We start from the raw sequence: 27,043 nt of genomic DNA, 5'->3' as shown, positions 1-27,043 counted from the left end.
GTTAATCCTTTATACATTTTTTTATCAACATGAACATATATCCCATTTTACAAGACTTTTTGCTTTAATAAAAACCCTCAAACAACCCCCCTCCCAAGATTACCTCCAAACACACATAACTATGCAGGTTTTCAAATAATGAAGTTTAACCCTCCTCATATGAATATTTGTGTCAAATAGACAGCTGCTAACACAGGAACACAGGCCATAATTAACCTGAAATTGGACTTATCCATGCTAAGATGCATATTATTTCCTATGCTTCTACTTACACTAGTTGATGTCTGTTCTTTTTTTATCTTTACCTCCCAATGTGAAAAATACTTGCATACCTTCAGAAATCATTAACTTTAGCCTTAAAGAAACCAATGTTCTGTCTTCATATTATCAGCTTGCCTCCATGGAAAAGTGAGAGGGAAAATGTAGTCCTCTGTTGCAGACTGAAAGAAAAGTTGAAACAGTTATTGCTAACAGAAAAGTTTTCCATTATATTCAGTGTTCTCATATTTACTTGTTTCCACTTAAAATGTATTAGATTAAGCAAAAGGTCTTAATCCAGACATTCATTTATGCAAAAGAGAAAGCATATCAACTCTACATATATTATGATTTGTGTAGTTTTACACCCCATCCTCCACTCCAAAAACCCAGCCTAGTAACTTAAAATGATTCTATTTTTCTTCTGTTTGTGCACTGTAATACATTTATTAATACCAAAAAAGAAGAAAGGAAGAGAAGAAGAAAAAGAGAAAGTGCATTTGTTTATTTTAATAACTTGATCACATACAAGAACTAAAAATAATTTTCTATAAAATATGCAGTTTTTATTGTGTAAGTTTTCATAGAAATACTGTTAAGAAAATAAATTGTTCTACTTAGTTACCTTTTTCCTTCTAATTCCCCTGCCCTCAAAGTCCTTCTAAACATTAATGATATGAAGTGAGGCAAATACTTTTCAGTTCCTTACAAGTTTAACAAAGTCAACAAAAGTCCACTCTTTCCATGTATTCTTATACAGCTGTTTTTCAGAAATGTGATTGGCACATTGTATTCTCACATTTGTTCACTAGTTTCCATGTTGCTGGTCTTTCTCCTGTTCATCTTCATCTCACAGCTCTAGATTCCAGTTTAGTTTCATAGTAATCTGGATTCTTTTGGTCAACTCCTGTATCTTTCTCTGTCTCTCTCTCTCAAGCATTTTTGTTTGGAACAGTGGAAAAGTTTTCACTGGCAAAGTCTCCCCATGTGCTTTGCTATCAGAAGAATGAGAAGCAGAATCCCTATCTTGATGGATCATTTTTTGATGGACAAACACTTTTCATTTCCTCCTTAGCCTTTTCTGCATCAAAAATAACTTTCATCCTCCAGGAAAAATATTCTGAAGACAGCTGGCTATAGCACATTGAATCTCGCACCTGCCTCTCGACATTCCCCTTATTACTGGAATTAATTTATTTCTTTTCTGCCTGGTGTACAGTGAATAATCATTTTCCTCAAATTCTCTGCTGTCTCCAGCTTATACTACTTTACCCATTTGCCGCAGTTTTGTCAGGATCAATTCTTTCTGCTGGTAAGATTGCATCTTTACTAATAAATGTCTTTGCTGCTTTTTCATGGCCAAATTTGGAGCATGCACACTGTGTGCCCTTTCAATTAACAGTTCCTGCTGTGGAATACCAACCCATTTGCTTATTTGTGCCTTCCTAAAATTAATATAGTCTGTTCCTTCTAGTTTTTGTGGTACCACAAAAAATCTCAGATTTTCCTCTGTGCTCTGCCCTCTAATGCTATCATTTTTTGAAACCTGTCTTCTTGAGCTGTGTCATACTCTGTCAGGCTTTTCTTCATTTTGGCATCTGATTTTTGCAGTTTTAGCAGCTCATCTGAATAGCCGTTTAAAGCTTCGTCCATTTTTCCAGCCTTTTGTTATTTGGGTTTTAGACACCTTCAGTGTTTTGCTAATTTTAATCAGCTTTGAGCACATTTGACTTATTTTTTCCACTGGATTACTGGAAGCCATGTCTTGTACCAAATCTGGAGTTTGAACTGCTTTTACCTGAACCGTTGCAGGATTCTTCCCAGCCAGTGTTTTCTCTTTACCTTTTCTAGCTGATTTTCTTTCAGGCTTTCTTTGCAGACTTCCAGGCAGTGTACTTACTAGCCAGTAACTGAATTTTAGTGAAGTGGACAATATCACTGGCTGTTGTTTCTCAGTTTCTGTTTTCAGCTTGAAGTTGAGTATTTCATTTGTCTCCTATTCAGTGCACAGCTACCTGTCCTAGTTTTTCCAGATGTTAGTCTCAGTATGACTGCCCCATTCACTGCAGCTTGCATGCATGCATGTGCATTGTGTTAGTTTAAAGGTTTTATATCAAATTGGGACAGGGCAGAGTTCTGACCTACCAGATGTATGTAACTGGTGGGAAAAGGCTTGAAAAGATTAAATTGTAGAGAAAGCAGTTTTATATCATTACAGGTTTGGCATTCCCAATCTATTTTTTTTATTTTCATTTGCATAACTTTATCCAGTCATGTCTAGGTTGATTTGGCCATTGTGTAAATAAGGCAATAATTATGTTCTATCCTTGAGATAAGCTACCTTCCAAATATCTTACAGGGAGTAGTGTTTTCATTAAGGACTAATGAGTATATGTAGCTTTAACGTATGGTGTCCTAGATTTGTTCATTTTTCACCAGAGGGTTAAGGAAAACAACATTTTTTAATGGAGCCATGATAACATCATAGTTTGACTTTGATTAAAGATAAGTTTATTAAATATTAGCCCAAAATCAGAAATTTGAGGGATTCTCCTGCAAGTTTTCTGCTTAGATGAAGCATGCGACTGTTGTCCCTTTATGCAGTTCTTGATTCATATTATTGTCCAGTTTTCCTATGCCTGCTTTCAAGTTTGTCTAATATAACATGAGATATAATATTAAAGGCTTTGAATAGTCCAGAACACTAACATTTTGACTCATCCATTGCATAACATAATTATTATATCAGTTGGATTTAGAAAATAATCTTTCATCATTATAAATTTGGTCAACCTCTGGCTGATGAAATTTGCAGATGATTGCAAATTAGGAACTATCATTGAATCGTCGCCCACTGATGCAAATGTTGTCCAGGAAGGGCTGACACAGACAAACAACTGGTGCCAGAGTCATGGACTATAACTAAATGCCAAGAAATCCATAATAGTATCCTTTAGGAAGTCATCCACCCCTGTTAACTATCATATTGACAACACACCCTTAAGAGATGACCCAGTAGTCAGGGACTTAGGGGCACACACACACAGACAGCAGTCTAGCCTTTAACCATTACACTAGTGAGGAAATCATTCTATGCTGTGCAGCTTATAAACAAAGGTTTGACATCTTGGTCCAAGGAAGTTGTTGTTCCACTGTATTCAACATTCATCAGGCCTAACATTGAGTACAAATCCCCCTTTGGTATGTACCTAACCAGGCATATTCAACAACTGGAACATCCACAGAAGTGCCTCACTAAAAGAATACAGGGTGTAAGTAACATGTCCTGTGCAGACAGCCTCAAGGTCTTATCCTTGTATTCTGTGTCCTACAGACTGTTTTGGGGAGATCTATGCCTGGCATAGAAGGCATTGCCAGACACCACTCTGATGGACCTCCTGGATATCTGCAAAATAAACAGCACCAGATAAGATCAAATATGACCTGCTGGAGAGACTGGTGTGTATCCCAGAGATTACCCCTTCTCGGGAATAAGCTCCCCATACATTTGAAGCATAGTTTCTCCCTAACCCAGTTCAAGAGTTAACTTGGACAGTTGGATGGGTAACAGGAAAGTCATCCCTGGTTTGGCAACTATGTCTCTATGGACAAAGGAAGCCTGTAAATGGTTGATCTCCCAGGCTTCTGCTTGTAAATGTTTCACCTCCTAAGCCCCTGCTTACACTTATCAAGGGTACCAGAAGGTGTCAGAGATTTGGGATGCATGGCTAGGCTTAAAAAGGCCCTTGTGATTGTTAGCCTAGTAAACACCTATGTACCTATAAAACCACAAATGGAATAAAAACGAACTACTAAAACTAAAAGAAATAAAGCAAATGGCATGGAAAACACACAAAGTTAAGTACAAAACTCACACAAATTTAATGTTATCGCTTTTGTAAAGTGCAATGATGAAGTATTAGCATTGCACTTTACGAAAGTGCGAACATTAAATTCATCTAACCTGGTGAGTGGGGTAAATGTGTGTTGCACAATGGAGTGTCCAATGACAAAAGTATTACATAAAATATATGCTTGTCTTATGGCCTTTGCTCTTGGGGGAATCATTGGGTGTAGGCTTATGTAACATGTTTGGCGTTGCATTTGGTGTATGCTTTAGTGATTGCTGAGGAACACTGTTGCCACCAGGTGACTTTGGGGGTCTTTGAGATTTTGGAAGGTTTCTTTTAAGCGCCTGAGCTTGTGACAATCTGTGTGGGTGGTGAGCAGTGTGTGTGAAATGTATTGTGGGTATTCCTGACAACCTCATTTGTAAGCAAGATGTTATTCTCCAAGGAAGTTATGTATTTACATCTCTTGCATACCGTGTTTTTTTTTAGTTTTTGACTAGTTATCTCAGAACTTGAGACAATTGCTACATTGCCTTAGGATACCCAAATCTACCAGCCTGGCACAAAGTCATTTGGAAATTGCATATTTATGTTTTCCTGTCCTGTAATAGGGTGTGCTGTTTAAGATTAAGGACTGAGTTTTAACAGAGGTCTCTTAGGGTAGTTTCTGGGTTAAGGTCAGGATGTTATATAGTGCTAGGATATAGAAACACTAAAGTGAACCACAGGACTGGTCATTTGTTATATTTTAGTGCTATTCAATGCACAAGTTAGCTGCTCTATGCTTATTTCTGCACAATGCCACACAGTTTAACACATTTTGGACTTAATTATAACTTTATAGAAAAATTTTGCTATCAGGCATTTGCTATATATGGGACACTGCTAACTGGCACTGCTGGGTGGGCAGCTCTACACAAACTTGCCTGACTTATAGCAGAGAAAAAAAGCTTGAAAACTGACTCCGGTATCCTCTAGCTAATAAACAGCCACATGTTGACACTTCTCAACTCAGAGAGAGCAGGTAAATATCTTCTGCCACAAGATGAATGATCCTAGAATTTCTTAATGAAAAGCAGAGCAAAAGTACCTCCCATGTGCAGATTAAACAAAAAACAGCTACCAAACAACTAAGTCCCTGGCTAGTTCACTCTTCTGCAAGACAATTTGGAGGTGCACAGAACTAAAAAAAAAAAAACAACAAACAGGGAAACTATTATTTTTGCCCCAAAGTTAAATAAATGCTTTTAAAAATGCTCAAAAACAGTAGTGATCACTGTACAAAGCAAGTACAAGTGCAGTTAATGACGAAAATGTTCTTAACTTAGCTTGGATGGCTCTGGATGCAGTTGAAATACTTGAAAAGCATTGCAGAGTTCTCTGTAAGTGAACAAAGACCCTTGCAAACTTACCTGAGTTATAGTAGGGAAAAAGCTTGAAAACTGAACCCTATGCCCTCTAACAATAAACAACCACACTCTGAGCATAGCATCATACGCTATGACCAGAAATGCTTGATGGTAGGTGCTTGAGACTACCAGCTGCTATCACTTTTACCTCTACCTCTCCTTCAAGAGTTCATTCTGTGGACAGTATCTCTTGCCCGAATATATGGACTCCTCCTGATCTTGATAATCTGGAACCCCTGTGGCTCCTTCTACCAAACTCTCTAAGGTGATATCCAAGAGCGGTTCCCATCTCAGTCTTTCCCCAGGTTGTCTTTTAATGGAATTCTAGTATTTATAGACATTTAAGGTTCAAATATAGGCTTACTGCTGCAGTCTGTTCCCCCTCAAATAATTCCTTCCACAAGAAACCTAATATGATCTGACAGCTGTGGATTAAATTTAGGCTGGTTGTTGCCACTGTAAGTTCTTTCTCTGATGTAGCTACCTCATCAGTCCCCACTGCATGCATGTACAAGCACTGGATGGATGTTGAAGAGATGTTTTTCTCCATGCCATGTCTGAGTGTAATTACATCTACACAAGGTACTGTAACATACATGTTATTGCCTATTAGAAGACTCACTTTTACAAAATATCATCAAACACGTCCACCTGTTTGCCTTCATGGTCATATTGCCTGTCCAAGTAAACTTTGGCCAATGATGCCTCCCATGACCATAACTAAAGGGAACTGCTTTGGCAAGTAATGTTCCTTTCTAACAACTGTGGTTTGAAAATAGTTAATTGCTGAATTCTCTCTCTAAGCAATAATCTCTTTACTCTCAAGCAGGCAAAGGCATTGGTCTTTATGATACTCTGGAGCTGCTGGAGCTTTCAGACACCCTACCACAACTTTGGAGCTACCTCTGCTCCCTCATGTAAATTTTGTTCCCCACTGTTTTATTGTAGACATTTGGACTGTACATTGCCCATTTTGTTAGGATAAAAAGCATTTTATCCCATGTCCTTGGGTAAGGACCAGTGTTTTCTCACTTTGCATTTAGAATGTCTATAAAGGTTTATCCTCACTCAGGGGTTAACTCACATCCATATGTGCATTTGTGCCCTGCTGGCTAGATTGAGATTATATTGTACATTCCCTCAGCAGTATTATGCATCCTGTCTGTTAATCAGGATTCTCGTGTCCTCAGGCAATATATTGAATGCTTGTTCACTTACTGTAATGTCTTTCAGCATTTGAAAAATAGTAACATGACATCCATTCATTCACCTATGAAAGTAAGTGCTTATTTCTACAATGAAATTATTAACTCTGTCCTCTACTTTTCTGCAGTATTTTGCAAACTTTTTGTAACCTTCTGGAGTAAATTTAAACCATTCGTATAAACAGAATTAACATTTAAATAATCTACACAGTCATCATCAGATTCTTTTCCTTAAAGAGTGAAGAGTTGCCTGATGGCAGAGTTGTAAAATTCCTGTCCCCTTGCCTCTGTTCAGTTTGATGCTGATTGCACATGTTCAAATGCAGTTATCTATCTCATTGTACAGAGGAAACCATTTAGTACTGACGTCAGAACCCAGGGCTGTGTTTCATCCCAGTTTCTCATAGATCTGTGGTTGAAAGTAATCAGATCTTTTTCCTTGTGCACACCTTGTCTCTCTCTTTTTAATCATTCACCCCCTTCTGCATAGCAAACATCTTCATAATCTCATCTGCTTCAATGCAGCCTTCAGATGAGATGTTAAAATGAGGCTCAATCTGCCTGAGGTGGTGATAGCAAAGCTGGTTTTAAAAGATCTCATTGCACTTACTGAAAAGACTAGAGGATGTTCCCCAGTGCCCTGGCCAAATTTCCCCTAGTCATTATGAATACCACCTTGGGTCTTGCCTGAAAAGAGGTCATTGGTCTAGTGGGAATAACTGGGCAACAAATTGTAAATCAAGTAAAATACATTTTCAGTTCCATCTCCCACTTTTTAAGTATTTAACATCTCATCCTTGGTCATACCAGCAGGTCAAATTCCTTTTAGTTTCATTTTTGTTTCCTAACTACTTTGTCTCTTTTACGTTGGCCCTCCTTCTCTCTCTTTTTCTAATTTTGTTGTGTCTCAGGCTGTTTTATTTTCTTTGAGGCATATCATTTCTAGCTACAGCTCCATTTTTTCAGTTCAAGCTACAGTCTAAGGTACTTTTAGGGTGAACCGAGTTGCTTTACTGCATACTTTGCAACTGTAGTCGATATCAGTCTTTCTCTTGGTTCAGTGGAGTGAACCTTAGCTGCACCCAAGACAGCCGTGATTTTATGCTCTGTTATTCTAACAAACTGTATTCTTTTTAGTTTTAATTATTTAGTCAGCTTTGAAAGTCCTATCTTTCTGTAACATATAGAACTTGTGTTTGCCTATTTCCTAAGTACTCTGACTGAAAACACAAGTAACTACTATGCAAGACACACTGCTGTATATGTATCTTGTCCCTAAAAAGATGTGCAAACTTTCTGCTCACAAAACTGTTTTGTAGGCTATGTAGGTTCAGTGGAAAATATCTATATTGCTGCAAATCAATTTAATATGTGAAGCATGGGAAAATCCACCTACAGCCACAAATGAATATGCAATGGTACAGTCTTTAAATTTACACTGCAGGTACCAGTTAAATATGTAATAGTCAAGTGCTATGGTCTCAGGGTCTGCATGGCTGACTACCAAATAAAGTACAAAGGACGATTGTTTTTTAAGAAAATAAAGTAAAAGAACACTGCTGTCTATAGGCAGGACCTGCCACATTCAGTTAAGCTTTATACTATACAACTGTGGATCAGAGTTATAGTCATTGACTTCTGAGGATTTCACCCACCTCAGACTATGGTAAATAATTTCCAGTGCAATTTTTCCCCACATTAATTAAAACTTGTCCAAGGTTATTTTGCATGCAAATAATAGTATTCAGAGACTGCTAGCAACATCATGTAGCTAATGTCTTTGATTCCATCCCAGCTGTAGGTTATGGGGCTGCAGATGCATCTGAAATTAAGGTCATGCATTAACATTCATTTCAGATGCATCTGTAGTCACTCTGCACACTGCTAGGACCAAATGTAACCACCAATTTGCAGCGAACAGCACATCATGAAAGCACTGGAGTCTGCATTTTATTGAAATACATGCAATCATTTTATAGTAGGGGTTAATGATATCTCTCCAATAGAAGTATCCCATTCCATGTCTTTATGCTAGTGCTGCCATCCACCTGACCATTCCAGCAAACCAAGAACACAATTACTGTTTTCCTTTAAAACGTCAACCCTTAAATTTAAATGTATGTAAAGCATAACAGAGCATTCACTCTTCAAAAGATAGAAGGCAGCAGTTGAGATATACTAGTTAGATTCACATACCTTTAAGCTAATTACCATGAACATTTAAAACTGAGTAATACAATTCTGTACTCAATACAACTGAGTGTATTTTGTAAAATTAAAATGAAATGTACAAATAACACTTGCACAAAAATAGCAAAGTAAATAGCATAAACAGATGGCATAATGATGAATTCTAACCAGTAGCTTCTCTTGTCCTTTGACTACCAGTAACTAAAATATTTACTAAATTGTATCTACCTCTGACTTTGGAAATAGTTTCACAGGAAAATAGATTTACCCTTACTTTCTACTTCAGGAATACTCATCCATTGCACTCACTCTAACTCTCTCTCTCTCTCTATCTTTCTCTTTGTCTCTCTTTCTCAATTCTTAATATTCTCAGACAGTATTTCCTGTTTTTCTTCAACATAAAAAGAGTCATGTACCTGTAGGGAAAATCCAAATAATGTAATACTTTTTTTGACTTGGAGTAATATTTTGAGGAGTATTAAACCCCAAGCACTGCAAATGTGTGAACATTTGACAAGTCAGTATTCATTAAAATAAATGCATATTCTGTACATTTCACATTTTACACCAACCACAATTTTATTTACATACATTTTGTATGAAAAAGGGTATTTCCTTGTATGCTCTACTAAGAGACAGTTGCATATTCTACTAAGTGTCGCATTTTTCTTCTTAAACATTTGCATTTGTTTTATTATAGTGCCATTTCTTTACACTATATTTATTACTAATTGATAAGCAAGTAAATGAGCTTATTATACAAAATCTTTTCACCTATGACCTGAACATACAAGAAAAAAGTAGATAATCATGACAAACATTTCATTTGTTGCGAAAGATAAAGACTGAGTTGGTTATGCAAAGAAACCTATAAAACTGATAAAATGGCTGTAAGGATTGACAAAATGATCTACAGTTTTTCATATCATGACTTTTCTGATATTTATGCATAGATAAAAGAAAACATGAACTACATTTGTTAACGGATGTAAAGACTAAAGTGATGACATTAAAAATTGTTGCTGACCAGCAAATATGCTAATGGCTATGTGGTTTGCATAGGGATTAGTCTGATTTTCATATTGGGCTGTGAACATCAGAAAGTATATGTATTAAAAGTTGGGTCTATATTAGATATTCGAATGCTTAAAAGTTCGAATCACTAAAGAACGAACTTTAGTGATCGAACATTTAAATGTTCAAATAAACATAAAATTTAAAAAAATAAATAAAAAAATAAAAAAGAAAAACTTACAGGTGTAAGCCCCCCTACACCCCCCTGCTACTTAAATATACCAACTCCAAGATCACGCTACAGTGTAGGAAATGGGAAATGTTCCATTTCCCCACTGTAGCACACTGAAGTGCAATCTCTGAGTTGGTATAGTTAAGTAGAGGGGGATGTGGGGGGTGCATGGGGAGCTTGCCCCCCTGCTTAAACCCTTTACTTTTTCTTTTTTTTTTTAAATATTCTTTTTATAGATATTCAAACTTTTAAGCATTCAATCACTAAAGTTCGTTCTTTAGTGATTCGAACTTTTAAGCATTCGACTATCTAATATAGACCCTTAAAAGCTTTATCAATTCATTTTTCTTTTTTCATATGTTCCAAATACTGAAATAAATTTAAAAAAATCTGTTATCCTGTATGCTTGAGAATGTTGGACATGGATCATTTTTATCTTTTGAAATGAATAGCAGTGGAGATCTAGAATATATGTAATTGAAGGGGGATTTGTGTAAAATCATTGGAGGTAAATCTACATTTCTGTAAACCTGGGTTGTTGAAGAAGCAGATTGTAGAAGGATTACTGGACCATGGCCTTTATGACTTCAAGTTGCAGGACCTAGTGCATACAATCTGTAGTCTCCTTAATTTTGTTGAGTCCTAAGTCTCCATAGGATGGCAGCTCCATTCCCACTTGACCTAAGATTGTAGTCAGTTTTATCTTGGCAGTTTAGAGGTTATTTGGAATGTTAATAAAGTAGGAGTGGTTTGAATATTAGTGCTGGTAGAACAATTTCAAACCATTCTATAGGCAATGATAAGCTATTCTGCTCAGTTAGGGGCTTATGTGGTGACTTTCTTTAAAGCTAGCTATGCACATGGCCCTACATATTTTATTTTGAAGAATCTGCAACATATTGCACTCATAACAGTAAAACACTTCCCCAAAGGTTTAATTACTTTCATATGTTAAATACAAAGATATATAAAACTTGGATAAAGTAACGTTTTTAATTTTGCTTATGATAGCATCAAGGTGCTGTCTCACTTTGTCAGTGGACAAATCAGTCCAGACTCCTGAGCATTTGAAATGAGTGACTATAGTATTATAAGCACCATTTAGTTCTTTGTTACCCCAACAAGATGGAGCTTCATGGGCTCTAAATGTGGTACCAGACACAGCAGTACTTTGCCTTTTTTAGTTTTAATTTAAACTTTTGACCTTGAACCTTTTTGCAGTATAAGACTGCAGCTTCTTTAGAATAGTATTTCGAGAGATGTATCAGTTCTAAATTGCAAGACTATCTGTGGATAATTACTTTGTGAAAGGTGCAGGTAGAACTGAATAACCAAATGAGATGAGAAGAGTTGTCCCACCATGTAACACATGTGGTGATGATACAGGGTCCAGTAAGTAGCTGCATATCTTTATTATCAGTGGTTAGTGCTACAGGTAGTTCTAAGTTCTAAAACTAATCAAAAGAGTCACCAACAGGCCCTGTGACTGTTAAAGAATGGTTAGGATAGCTGAATGCTCTGGTTAAATAAGTAGACACTGTTACTACAATTTTTCCATAATCCATATTTCTAAAGAAATTGTCATTCTTCTTCTTTCGGCTTTTCCCGGTTAGTGGTCGCCACAGTGGATCACCTGTCTGCTCATGACTGGCAGTGAAGTTTTACGGTGTCGAGTTGCCAGCCTGATGCCCAACCTTCCACAGAAGGCACAACACACATACATGCGCTCACTCCTAGGGCCAATTTAGTGTCCAATCCACCTACAGCATGTCTTTTGGATGTGGGAGGAAACTGGAGCACCCAGAGGAAACCCACACAACCACAGGGAAGACATGCAGACTCAGCACAGAAGGCACCCCAGCTGAGAATCGAACCAGAGAACCTCTTGCTGTGAGGCAGCAATGCTAACCACTGCATCCACCCACTTCTAAAGAAATTGTTATTAAATAACCATAAATTATGCATTGATTTCCATGCAGGACAAAAATCATGCTGATCTGCACTTAGCAGGTTATAATTTTAATAGAATGTTGAACCTGTTGACCATTGCTGTGCAATAAATATGTAAAACAGCTCTAGATCTGGTACTTCGGCTAGCGCAATATTTAGTCTGTTACATATGTACATGCATAAAACAGGAGTTAGCAACTTTATATGTCTCTTCTTGCAGACAGTGTACCTCATTATCCCATAACCCACAGAAATGTCCCATTCCCTGTGATCACAACATGCTTCCCCTCCACAATGACCTGATATTTCCACCTATAAAAGCCCTTCTGGCTAACAGTACCATATACTTGTAATTTCATGTGAGTATCTCATTCCAGTTACCACTGTTAGATTTCTTGTTATTTCACTGATCTTCTCCCTCTCTTTCAAGCAATGGCTAAATTTGCTATTAACAGGAATCCTAGGCCTCAAAGTTTTAATTTTTTCAGATAAAAGTGATACATTTAATGAAATATTTATCTGGTAATATAGTTGTAGAAAATATTTAAGTAACGTTTTTTTGAGCAAGTTAGTCTCCCACTAGGCAAAGAGCCCATTCTAAAGTAAGATCTGATATTTATAATTTCTAGAGGTGATTTGGCTAGAACTCCAGGAATATTCCCCCACTCTGTCAAGGGAGAGTTCCAGTGGGGCTACTCCTTTCATGGAGAAGATGGAACGTGTTAGCAGTAGTGGCAATATAATGATGTGGAAATGCCAGAAGAGGGTACCAATAATATCACTTTTTGTTAAGAACAAACTAGTTTGATTGCACAACAGAGAATCAAGATATTGGAATTACCTGAATAAGTGAATCTGGGTAGAGGACTGTTGGTTAGCACACTTGAGAGACTAGCTCAGAAAGGATTAGTGGACATTGAAGATGGAGCTCAGCTGTGACATTTAGAGGTGGAGCATGCAATAACTAAAAAATGTTATCATGAGATGAGGTGCAGTTCAATGCATATAAAGGACAACAGTTTTCGGGTTGAAAAATTAAGAAAATTATTTTGTATGCATATACTACCTAGTAACAGAAAGTAGAAACTACCAACAAGGAAGTAAAAGGATAATTTCCAGGGTGGAAATAGTCTGGAGAAATGTGATGACACTGTCTTTTTTATTCATAAAGAAGCATCTCCTAACAGTTATTGTTTGTGGAAGAATGTATTGGTAAAGCGGTTATATGTGGAGGACTAAAGGGTATTAATTTCTGTTTGGAAGGAATCACTTTATGATGTAAGCTTAAAGATGAAAGCGAGATTGAGTTTGTTTATGGGCCAAATGGAGTATAGGTACGATAAACATTCTTGCAGTTTGTTCATTGTCCACAGCATAACACAAAATAGACTAAAGAGGCATTTCGTTTCTTCAGAAATGAGACGTGGGTCCTGTACGTGTTTTGCATGAAATCTAGAAAATAGGCCACTGCTTTGTCTAAAACTAAAAAAAAAATCTAAAATTGCTAGATGGATGGGAGAATGGAAATTAGTATGTTATTTAATTTAGTAAATTCCTGTATTACAAATTTGTTTAATGTCGTAGGGTTGGAGTAGCCAGCAGTATCATTTCATAAACTGGATAATAAAAACAGTGTTACGGGCATAGAATGGAAGGGACATATAACTGTATCATGTTTTAACAAAAAAACATGCAAAATGTGAGGAATTTTACATGATGCTGATAAAAGTTTATTAAAGTGAACAAACTGTAGACAGAATTCATATTCAACTCTAAAAAAAGAAGAGTATATAATTTTTGAATTTCAGAAACAGGAATATTCTGGAAAAGAAACAGAATGAGGAAGTACAAGCTGTGCAAACTGAATAAATTAGAAAGATTAATGGAAGCAGTGTTAAGTACAGATGTAAGAAATGTTTGAAATGTAAAATGAGAGTGGATCTGAAGCAAATTGGAAAGGAAGTGTAGGTAGTGATACAACTGCAGGACTGAAAATAAGTGATAGAAAAAAAGAAAAAGAAGCAATTCAACAAGAGTAACAGTGGGTAGAATTACTACTCATGTATGTAAATAGCTAATGCTACAGAAGGAGGCACCAGATATTTTTTGTTTACAGTACGTCAGAATGAGAAACTGGAAGGATAAAACAGAAGTAGAGAGAAGGTATGTGTGTCAGGTTTGTGTATGTTCAATTGAGGAGAATGGAAATTCAGGCGTGGGACTGGGTTATAGGAAAAAGCTTAGACAAACTATTTTGCAAATGTTAAATATTAGCTCAGGTGAGTAATTTCATTTTGAAGGGATGCCATTAAACTATGTAACATAAGTGTCTCCATTAAAGAAAAAGAAAATCACATTCAGTACAAAGCAGCAGATCTTCCATCAAATAGATGTAAAATGCTATACATCTGTAAATCAAACTGCAAGAGGGTCACTCACTCCTGGGTTCTTAACCTAGCCTCTGACATGAAGTGGTCATATGAGAGAAATAGATACATCTCCCAGAGACTGCCACTTCTCTGGAACAAGTTTCCAGTTCATGTGAAACAGAGCCCCTCCCTTACCTTCTTCAAACGCAACCTAGATCAATGGATGGGTGACAACAAATTTTGTCTATGTCCCTACTAGACAAAGGAAGTCAGTATTAACTAGCATAGACCCTTACCTCTGTAAACTTCATGCACCTAACTACCAACAATTGGGGCAACTCTGGATAAATATGGCTAGGCTTGTAAGGTCTCTATGGCCATTAGCCTAGTAACCTCCTATGAACCTATGTAGATTACTGATTCAACTTGTCCACTGGAGAAAATCTAAGGGAAAATAGGTGTAAGCATGCTAAGGGTGTCAGAACAGAAAAATAAGTGTTAAAATTGGGAAATATGAAATGTGGTGACAAATGAAATTAATACTTAATGTAAGGGAGAGGTTGTACTAAGCTTGTTGTTTTTGTGACTGGAAGAATCATTCATTGGACAGTATTTTTTTCAGTTTAAGATTATATTATTATTTAGGGGAAATAAATAAAAAGGTGTGTTAAAGGAGCGCATAAAATGTGTCGAGTTTTTACACAAATATTACAAAATGTTTTATAGTTATAGGTGAACCATAAGTAAATGTATTATACTTTGGTTGCATTAATGGAACATTAAAAATCAAGAATTAATACAAATTTTGAGTTAATTTTAAAAGAAGAGAAATACTAAACAGGTGGAATGTAGAGAACAGATACAAGATTGCGAAGACAGGAAATAAAGAAGTTTTATTTATTTATTTATTTATTTATTTATTTGCCATTTGTTGTCCGGGTTAGTCTGGCTAGGCCGGGGCCCTTTTTCAGCAGAGACCTGAGGAGAAAATCTCCAGATTACAATGTTTACAATTAGAGTAAAAAGTAAATGACAGAATGCATAAACAATTGCAGGTATAAACAAGATCATTAAAGAAGCCTGAACATAGTGTTAAACATTCATATAAAGGTGAGGATAATCATCCTATAATAACATGCAAATGAGTTAAGTTGGAAAGTAGGAAAAAAAGTTTGAAAAATAAAGAGAAAAAACATAGGAGAGTAAAGTTTAGATAGTAGGAGAAAAGGGGAAGAGGAAAGAGAGGGGCTAGAGAGAAAGCAGGTCCAATTAAGCACAAAGAGTACATTTAAGAACTGGTTATACAGATTACTAGGACTGGACATAGAAAGCTAATTGACAGGGGAGTGAAGGATAGGTGAAAAGGAAGGAGGAGTTGGGTTAGGTGGGAGGAGAGGGCAAGGGGGGGAAGAAAAAATGACTAGGTTCAAGTAGGGTCATTGCAGGGGCAGGACCAGGAGTTACGTAGGTGACCCTTTAGGGCAAGTTTGAAAGGGGGAGAATTTTGGAGAGACCTGATGGGGAGAGGAAGGTTATTCCATGATGTGGATACCATATGGCTATAAAGACTTTTACCTATGGTTTTGTTAGGTTTGGAGACCTGAAGTAGGTTTTGGTCTGAGTTATGAAGTGCATGGTTAGGGATGTAGTGGGATATGAGAGTTGTTAATGAGGGACAATCTAGGGGTTGTACTAGGATGGAGTGTGTCATGTGAAGCTGAGGGAGAAGGAGTTGGTTATGGAACTCTGGCCAGTTTAGTTTTTTTAGAATGTCAAAGGAAAAATTAACTTCAAAAAGATCAATACACAGTAGGTTCAGGTTAAGGCACTTTAATCTTGCAGCAAGGAGACAAAAACGTGCTAATACAGAGTTTGTCTAACTAAAATCAGGAAGTAAAACCATCTTTATACATTTTCTAACAAGACATTGAATACCAAGCTGACGTAACAGATCACAAGTTCTAACATCATTACTTCATAGCAGCTGTTGTCCATGATTTTCTGCTTGCACTATCAATTTTATGAAAAACTTCCTAAGAAAAACAACGTGACCTTGATAACATCTTCCAACTATGTTATGTTACTATTCAAGGTACTATGGCTAATTCGAGCACAAAGCAAGTACAGATTACAGTCTATTTCTTCAATCAGTCTTTGTCTGATATATCTCTTCTTTTCTGCAGCTGTGCATGTTCTCATAACACGAACAGGGCTGATTGTTCATATTCAATCACATTATAGAAAACAGTATTGTTCTATTCATTCACTATTCATTCATTTTCCTGACCTAGCAGATAATCACCTGCTTCTCAGTACATTTCCAAAAGGCATAACATGAATTTTGCTGTGCTAGCAAATACTAGGTCAGGGTGCATCTTGCAATTTCAGAAAGCATACTGCAGTTTGAAAAAGCATCTTATAATTCCATACAGGATTAAGCTGTACATAAAATAGAATGAAATGTGTTAACCCTTTTAGCTTCTAATAAGCACTAAACATATACATTAATACATATTTTTCTGACATTTCCCCCCGTTAATACTTTTTATTCTATTTTCAAAAGCATAAACAGTTCGCTTCTTCTCCTAACCTCTTCCGTTTTGGATTTGCAGTTAAGAGAGTCATTTAGTTTAGACTTATGAAAGTATTTCACTTTTCAACAATTCTTCAATTTCAGTACTTTGATACAAAGTCTCAGAAACTGACATGTCTATAAAATCTTTGATTATTTTTTTCATGAAGGGAATACCACAACAAATGCATGCTCCTAATAGGAGTAATCCCACACAAATGGCAATCAGGATGTTCATTAGGATGGAACTCCACCCCCCAAACAAATTCTGGAAAAAGTCCATCAGAGGGTTTGGGCCTGGTTTGGTCATGGCCGACACTTGCTGGATCACCTCAAGATGATCGTTTATCTTGTGTTGATTGTCTGGAATGTACGAACAGCACTCATCTTTGACTAAAGTGCACGTACCACCTCTCACTGCTAGGGTGAAGTCGAGAGCCATGCGGTTTTGAAGCACCACAGTTCTCATGGCATTTAGTTCATCAGTCACTAATTTGAGAGCAGAAAAAGTTGCATTGCTCATAACTTCGAGAAGTTTGGACAGTTTTCTCAGCTCCCAAAACAATTTTACTGTGCCATATGCAGGGGTTATGCCTGCCCATGATATAATAGTGTCACTCAAGTCCATGTGTGTTAGTTTATCATTGTTCTTCACGGAATTATGGTTTCTCCATCCTGCTTTGAGTCATCCCATTGGATTCTCAGGTCTCTTGATTGGATTTCCAGGTTTACTGCTGACCTCTCTGATGTTTTTAATTTTCCCTCGAGGCAAAGCTGCAGTGTGTCGTATGGCTGGAACCAGGTAACCCAAAAAACAACTGCCGGACCAATTCACAGGCAGCCATTTGTATGCCTTTTTCCCACAAACAAAATAACAATTCTCTACTTTAGTATTGATATATGCTTGCCCTGCATGAAACATTTTCTTATCAATGATAGAAAGTTGCTTCAAAAGAACAGGATTATGCTGTATTTCACTAAAAGTTTTTTGCATTTTTTTCATGATACGAGTCATAATTTGCATCACAAATAGTTTCTGCCTTATTAGCCTTAATATAACATTTATAAGAAACAGTTACATTACAATTGTTCCAACTCACCTGAATAGTGTCATTTTTTATAAAAACATACAATTCCTTTTTGTGTAACACGTAGGTACAATGCTATTTTGTCTTGTGATTTTACAGGTGTAGTATCAAAAATCAAATTTTCCCAGGTCTCATTGACCCCTAGGGGAACAGCAGTCATTATTAACACCCCTTATGCTGTTGGTATAGCTGTGCAAATCCAGCAGTTCAAAACATTAAAAGTTTCAGCATACACATATTTAATTGCTTGGTAAGTATTAAAGTTTGGATGCCAGTCTATGAGTAGCGCATCATGTTTATTTAGTTCAACTCGTGTGGCTGAAAAAAGGAAAGGCCACAGCAAAAAGATCATTGTTACCAGTATAGCTAACAGGATGATCATGCAATTTTTCTGAGGCTGTTCTGCATCCCTGTTTACTCTATACCTGGTCATTTTTGTTCTTGTTGTATAACAGTAACAAGGTTTTTGTCCAGTTCAAAGTTCTTGACCAGTTTGCAGTGCGTCAAATGGATCCAGGACACATGTTCAGCTATCTTGACTGCAGTGGGTGTTGCCAGCAAGACTTGAAACGGTCCTTCCCACGTCAGAGAACTCCAATTTCTTTTCTTCACGACCTTCACCCAGATCCACGACCCTGGTTGTACTACTGCTTCCGATGGTCTGGTCTGTTCTTTATCTGAAACAGAATTTAACTGCAGAAGTTGTTTGTTATTCAAAAGTCGTCGCCTCACCTCTTGGTCTGCAGGCATGAGAGGTTTCCACTGAGGTATATAATATGTCCTCCTGAACAGTATTTCAAAAGGAGTTAACCCCTTTGCATTTGGAACAGTTCTCATGCTCAACAATGCCAGAGGCAGACAGTGCACCCAGTCCTTCTGTGTCTCGCTAATCAATTTTCTAAGTTTGTTTTTCAAAACCCCATTATGCCTCTCTACTAATCGTGCGGATTGGGGGTGGTATGCACAATGGTTCTTTAAAGAAATTCCGAGATATCGACTCAGCTGTTGTATGGTTTGATTTACAAAATGTGTGTCATTGTCACTGTAGATCTTTTCCGGTATGCCAAATCTAGGAATAATTTCTTTAACGAGGACTTTTGCAACAGTAGCTGCATCTGGATTTTTGGTCCGAAAAGCTTCCACCCATTTGGAAAACATATCTATAATGACAAGACAGTACTTTTTATTTTTGCAGTTGTTTAGTTCTATGAAATCCATACATATAGTATGGAACGGGTACGGTGGTATTGGGAAACTCCCTTGCCTAGGCTTCAGTGCCCCCTTTTTATGATGCCTGTTACAAACATGGCATGCTGCACAAAATTTTTTTCTGTAGTTTGTAAATCCATACGTTGTAAACATTCGATTCACTAACTGTACCATCCCCCCTGTTGAGACATGGCACTGCCCATGGCTCAACAAAGCTGCATATCTAAACAAGTTAGATGGCAAAATTGGTTTTCCTTCTTTGAAGATGTACAGCCCTTTCCCAAGAATTGCTCCTCGTTTTATCCATTTCTGTTTTTCTATATTTGTAGTAAGTGTCTGCATTGTTTTTAACATTTCTAAATCTAAAATCTCAGAAGGTTGTAATTCCTCACTCAAAAGAAATACTTCTGAAGCTGCCTGCTTTGCAGCTATATCAGCTCTCGTATTACCTTTTGAAATCCTATCCTGTTGCTTAGTATGAGCTACGCATTTACAAATAGCTACTTTCTGAGGTAACTGAATAGATTCTAAGAAATCTAAAATAAATTGCGCATGATTAATCGGTTTACCAGTAGATGCTATCATTCCTCTATTTTTCCACTGTTGTGCAAAAACATGTACAGTAGAAAAAGTGTACTGGCTGTCAGTAAAAATATTCACACATTTACCCTTTGCCAAGGTACATGCCCTTGTCAAAGCAATCAATTCTGCTGCCTGTGCAGATAAGTTGTGTGGTAAAGACTTTGCTTCTAAAATCTCAGTATCAGAAACTACTGCATACCCTACTAGATTCTGTCCTGTAGGACCCCTTCTGCATGAGCCATCCACATAATATGTCACCTCGGCATCATCCAAGGGAACATCCGTTAGATCTTTTCTAGGCAATGTCTTTTGCTCAATCTCCTGCAGGCAGCTGTGTGGTGTGCCATCTGCAGGGGTCGGAAGCAAGGTAGACGGATTCAAAGTTGTGCATCGTTCAATTGTCATATGAGGTCGGCTCAGCAGTATAGTCATACAGGAAAGATGTCTAGCAGGAGAAAGATATGCTACTTTTTCTTGCAGTAAAATAATCGCGACTGCATGAGGCACTCTCAATGTGAGAGGGTGGAGCAACACTACTGAGGCCGAAGCCTGTACTGCCATTGCAGCTGCGACTACTGCTTGTACACAGTGGGGCAAGGATCGCGCCACTGGGTCTAGCTGTGATGAATAGTAAGCTATGGGGAGTTGCTTGTTCCCATGTTGCTGTGTTAATACTAATGTCATATAGCCTTGCTTACAATCTACAGTTTGGAAAAAAATGTTTATGATAGTTCGGTAATCCTAAAACTAATGAAGATGCTATCAATTGCTTCAGTTTGCAGAAAGCTGATTCTGCTTCTGGTGTCCATTGTAATAAATCTTGTGCTGCCATAGGTTTCTTGTATATCAAGTTGGTCAGTGGAGCAGACTCCAAGGCATAGTTTGGAATCCAACTCCGACAAAAATTAGTCGTACCTAGGAAGGACATAATTTCCTTCTTGGTAGTCGGTTTGGGTGCTTGTAAGATTGCTATTTTCCTGTCTTCATCTAATATTCTGCCTTCTTTGGATATTACATATCCCAGGTACTTAACCTGCTTTTTCCAAAGCTGCAGTTTGTTTTTGTTTACTTTATGTCCTTGAGTGGCTAAAAATTGTAGTAATGCTATGGTATCCTCTCTGCACTCTTGCTGGGTGGGGGCTGCTAGCAGAATGTCATCTACATAAAGTAAAATCTGGCTGCCTCTCAATGGGATAAATCCCGCCAAGTTACTTGCCATTTCCTGCGTGAATATTGTTGGGCTCTCACAATATCCCTGTGGTAGTCGCGTGTATGTATACTTTTTTCCCTGAAATGTAAATGCAAACCAATGTTGGCTGTCAGGGTGTATCGGTATTGAGAAAAATGCATTGCTAATATCTACCACAGAAAAATACTTCTGTTGAGGCTTTAAATCATTTAATAAAGTGTGTGGATCTGGCACCGTAGGTGCTCTAGGTATTACTGCGTCATTTACAGCTTGTAAATCTTGGACCATACGCCATTCTCCATTTGCTTTTCTAAAAGGAAATAAGGGTGTGTTACATGGTGAATCGGGAGATTCTACCAGTACTCCTTCCTTAAGCAAAGCTGCTATTATAGGTTTGATTCCTACCTCTGCATCTTTTTTTAAGGGATATTGTTTCTTCTGTGGTCTAAATGCTGATTTTGGCGTGCTAGTAACTGGTCCTGCTGTACGAATAAGTCCTACATCTGATTTTCCTGTTGACCAGAGGGTTTCTGGTATGCCTCGTAAGGCTTTTTCTTCTTCCTCTAGTAAGAGTGCTACTCAGCTGTCCTCACTTGCCTGCAAGCGTACAGCTGGGTGTGTCTGTGTTATCCGATTCAACTTCTGCTTTTGTACTCCCTGTTCTGACAGTTCTAATTCTGTCTGGTTTTCCCACCTTGTGACTTTCTCTCCTAGGTCTGCCCACTTCACATTCTTGTTCTTAGTCAAACTGACATGTGGTAGTCGATTAGATTTATAAAGCGCTAGGAATTCCTGGGGCAATGAACAACTAACTACACTCTTCCCTTCTGTGTCCCAGTACAGATTACGCAATACCAATCTGTTGGCATGGTTTCTAAACAGTTCTTGCTCATATTCTTTATCAGGTCCTGGTGTGCTACAGTAATATAGAGTACAGTTCAACAAATGCTGTTTATCAGTGTCAAGTGAGGGAGACTTACTGATGGCTACGTCCATCAGTTCTTCAGTTACTGCCCCTGGACCAGTCATAACCAAGTCCTGGCTGTAACAATAAAATGTTTCACCCTCCGGTCGCACTACAGAAGTATCCATTTGTCGTCGTGCTTCTATACCCTGCATGGTTGGAACTACTGCTATGCCAAATATCTGCATAAGGTCTCTGCCCAAAAGGTTTACTGGGCATTTTGCAGAAACAACAATTTTGCTCTTCTGGGTCATCCCTGAAACAGGGTCCATTATCGCTATGTTATGGGAGAGTGGCTCCCGATACAACTGTCCATTAGCTGCTTTCACTAATATATAATCAAGTGATTCTGAATTTTCTGGTAGTTTGGAAGGATGTATCAGGGTTCGCAATGCCCCTGAGTCACACAAAAATTTAACTTCCCTCCCCTGTACCAGAAGTGTAACTTCTGGTTTTGTGTCTGCTAAGTAGAGCTCTAGGCTCAATAATGCTAAATCCAAAATTTAATTTTCTTCTTTGTCTGTGATTTCTTGCACATCCTCTATTTCTTCTATCACATCCTCTGCTCCCTCTATCACATTCACATTTGTCTCTTCTTGGTCATTTCTTTCTAGTGATTCCTGACTACCATATAGTCAGTCCTCACCCTCCTTATCTTCCGTGGCTACCTTCTTATTTTGCTTGCAATCCTTTGCCAAATGTCCCTTTTTCCCGCTTTTAAAACATTCACCCCTTTCCTTTTTCTCTTCAAACTCCTCTGATCGCTTATCAGATTGTTTGTTTCCCTGGGCATTTTTCTTGCCCTTCTTCCCAGACTGTACTACAAAGACTTCTGCTCCGTCTTCTACTGCAAATACTTGGGTTTTCTTTTTGCTATTAAAATGCCTTTCGGCATGTCTTGCGTATTCAAGTAATGATTGTAATCTACTTGTATGGTGATCTACCATGTGCTTTGTAATAAAACTACTAATGGGTACAATACTACCTTTCAAAAATGCATTCTTTAGTTGCTGCTCATATGGGAAATCATGTGTTTGGTCTTCAGGTACCTGCATTCCACAATGGTTATTAAAACATTCTAATAATCTAGCATAATATCTATCAACAGTTTCACCTTCTTGTTGGATGCATTGATTAATGCAAGTCCAGTCAGCCCTAGACTTCCATTTCTCAGAGATTCGGTCTGTCAGACCTTTCACTCTGTTATCCAGCTCTGCATTACTATGTGGGAGTGGCTTATGTTCTGCGTCATGGGGATTCCAGTTGTCACTAATCATGTGCCAATCTGGACCTACGATTTGTCTGACTACTTTCTCTACTTCTTCTCCATTTAAATGGTAACTTAACCTCATGCCCTGTAAGTCTTCTAAGAATTTTCTAAAATTAACTTTTGAATGGGGAATTCCCTCTGTGGCTTTCTGGATGTCCTCTGGTATCCACAGTCTATATACCAGGATAGTTGGGTCCTGCCCTTCCTGTCCTGCCTGAGGATTTGGTACTTCTATGAGCGGACATATCTCTTCTTCGCTCATAGCCCGTGTATTTCCATTCATTTGGTAACTCCGTATCCCCCCTTGTTTTACGTGTTCGAGACCTAGTCTCGACAGGATCTCTGACAAATGGTTTTGGTTTCGCAGGGACAGTTGGGTATAGCGGAGGTGGATCAGTCTGTCCACTCGCTTCATATTCTGGTAAGGGAAGCGGAGGGGGCGGAGGGGCCGATGCTATTACCAAGTTATTGTCTTCTTTATCTAAAAACATTGCTTTTGAATTTTTATTCTTTTGTTCCCTGCGGTTTGCTTCCTTAAGCCACCTGTGTGCCTGGGGAATGCCAAATTGACGTTGCTTTTTTACCTGACCTTTTGCGTCAGTTTTAAGCTGTTTGACAAGTTTGATAAGTGAAGGTTTTTCTCGTTTGCCATCAAATTTGTATTTATTAACCCATTTTGTATAGTACCTAACATTGTCGGCACGTTGTAATTGCATATATTTCGCATCTTCGGTTAATGGCAGATCTCGGGATCTTTTTGTGCACTTATTTCCCATGTTGTCCTAACTTAGTTAGAAAATGTTACGTAACCATTCTTATCATGTGGTACCACAATTTCTCTTTTTCACAGTTTATCTAGAATAACTGCCTACCTATCCTGTTTCCCTGATCTATGACAAGACAGCAATCTTTTTTGTCCCTGATTTGTACAACACAAATCGCCCTGACAAAAACAAATACTGTAACAAGTTCCTGATCTAAAACAGAGAAAAGGTAAATTCCTCCTTACCTGAGCCTCCGTGATTGACCGTCTCACTGATGGAACCGTTGACTTGTCCTCCAATCGCAGATCAGAAACAGTGGCTGGCCTCTTTTGAACGACAATTCAGTTGGAGGTCTTTCAGAGCAGAAGAACCGATGTGGTCTCTTCCCCGTATGGTTTCATGCCACCGGGCCCATCTGACCTGAGCTAGAGCGAGAGTTTCCAGCTCAAAGGACCAATCTGTCAAAGGAAAAATTAACTTCAAAAAGATCAGTACATGGTAGGTTCAGGTTAAGGCACTTTAATCTTGCAGCACTCAGGAAGTAAAACCATCTTTATACATTTTCTAACAAGACATTGCCTACCAAGCTGACGTAACAGATCACAAGTTCTAACATCATTACTTCATAGCAGCTGTTTGTCCATGATTTTCTGCTTGCACTATCAATTTTATGAAAAACTTCCTAAGAAAAACAATGTGGCCTTGATGACCACTGGTTAGATACAACTTCCCACTATGTTATGTTACTATTCAAGGTACTATGGCTAATTCGAGCACAAAGCAAGTACAGATTGCAGTCTATTTCTTCAAGCAGTCTTTGTCTGATGTATCTCTTCTTTTCTGCAGCTGTGCATGTTCTCATAACACAAACAGGGCTGATTGTTCATATTCAATCACATTATAGAAAACAGTATTGTTCTATTCATTCATTTTCCTGACCTAGCAGATAATCACCTGCTTCTCAGTACATTTCCAAAAGGCATAACATGAATTTTGCTGTGCTAGCAAATACTAGGTCAGGGTGCATCTTGCAATTTCAGAAAGCATACTGCAGTTTGAAAAAGCATCTTATAATTCCATACAGGATTAAGCTGTACATAAAATAGAATGAAATGTGTTAACCCTTTTAGCTTCTAAAAAGCACTAAGCATATACATTAATACATATTTTTCTGACATAGAGAGAGGCAGTGGTGTGAGCGATAGGGTAGATTTGAGGCAAACCTGGTGGTTTTATTGTAGGTTTGAGTTTTTTCAATAGATTTTTTGAAGGTTAGTGAAAATAGGGGCAGCATATAGAAGAGTGGGAAGGAGGTATGCTTTGGCAAGGGATAATCTGGGTTCGTGAGTAAGGAACTTTTTGTTCTTGTGTAGCAATCCAAGTTTCTGGTGGGTCTTTTTAATACAGTGGTTGATGTGTATGTCAAATCAAATTTTAGTTCATCATCTATGTGTATATGGAGTAGTTTAGTGTGAGGGTCTGCCCGAATAGTTGTGTGGTTTAGGGATGAGATAGAGAAGGAAGGTTTGAGATGATGGAGAGGTTTGGGAAGGAACAGAAGTTTAGTTTTGCTAGGGTTAAGTAGGAGTTGGTTGGTAGTGAGACATTTTTCAACAGAGTGTAATGTGTCTTGGGTGAGGGAATGCAGGTGAGTTAGATTGTCAGAGGTAGAGCTAATTGTAGAGTCATCTGTGTATTGAATAAGTTTGGATTGGGGGCAGGATTGGAAGTGATCATTATTAAAAATGTTAAATAGTAGGGGTCCCAGAATGGAGCCTTGGGGGACTCCAGTAAAAACGGGAAGGAAAGGAGAGGAGGCTGACAACAATTTGACAGATCGAGTTCTGTTAAATAGGTAAGAAGTGAACCAGTTAAGGGTGGAGGTAGGTTAAAGGAGGAAAGCTTGGAGATTAAGAGGTTATGAGAAACCATGTCAAAAGCCTTTGAGAGGTCCAAGAAGAGGGAAGACACTAGTTTATTGTTGTTGAGAAAAGTGGGAGATGGAGTTAGTGTAGTACAGTAGAGCTGTTGTCGTGCTATGTTGTGGATGGAAGCCATGTTGGGTTGGGGTCTGGAGATTTTCTTGAGTTATGTGTGTCACGAGTTGTTTGTGAATACACTTTTCTAAGATTTTTGAGATGGGGAATAAGATGGCAATGGGTCAAAAAATTTGAGGGGTCAGTGGAGTTGACACCTTTATACAAGGGGATGATGTATGCTTTTTCCATAATTGTGGGACAAGGTTTTCCTGAATGGACCGGTTAATAAGTATGGAGACTGGGTAAGCTATAGAGGGTGCTACTATTTTGAGTTAAAGGGGAGGCAGGTTATCAACTGATGAGGAACAGTTTTTTAGTTTAGAGAGTAGGGATCTGATAGCTATGGAGATAGGTTGATGGAGAAGGTGGAATGGTTGGTGGGGGGAGGGTGTCATGATTAATCTTAGTGCTAGGTTTAATTAGTTTCTGTATGGAGTCTATGAAGAAGGAGTTATGTGAAGTAGCAGTATCTAGGTAAGAGCTGTTATGGGAGGGGATGGGAGGGGGTGGGTTACCTGGGCGTAAAAGCTTGTTAATGGTACTCCAGAATTTTTTAGGGTTGGAGTGGGGATTTTTTTGGAAGTTCAGGTAAAATTTTTTCTTGTCAAGGGTCATTTTATTACAGAGTTCTCTATATAGTTGGAGGCTGGAGGAGGTTTTAAGTTTGTTCCATGTTTTCCATGCAGAGTCTCTTTTTTGCATGAGAGAGAGAGTGTTTTTACTTAACCAGGGTGCAGAGTTAGATTTAATATGTATTTTCCTAGTGGGGGCTAGGGAATTAAGGGTGTTAAGGAATATGCTGTTAAATGTAAGGACAGTATCTTCGAGGGGGGGGGGTGATGGAGAGAGGATCAATTTATAGCAGAGTGTGTTTGATTTAAAAGATCA

The 27,043-nt window shown here is 38.0% G+C and overlaps 1 protein-coding gene across 1 annotated transcript in view; it reads left to right on the top strand.

Moving 5' to 3' along the window:
* PSD (pleckstrin and Sec7 domain containing) overlaps positions 1-27,043 on the top strand; it is a 1,472,276-nt gene that overhangs the window by 1,224,899 nt on the left and 220,334 nt on the right. The gene's annotated exons all lie outside the window — the stretch shown is intronic.

The sequence above is a fragment of the Protopterus annectens genome, chromosome 14.part0 (genome assembly GCF_019279795.1).
Source record: "Protopterus annectens isolate FY-2018-M chromosome 14.part0, PAN1.0, whole genome shotgun sequence".
NCBI lineage: Eukaryota > Metazoa > Chordata > Ceratodontiformes > Protopteridae > Protopterus > Protopterus annectens.
The sequence above is the reverse complement of the archived record's forward strand: the minus strand, read 5'-3'. Positions and strand labels throughout refer to the sequence as shown.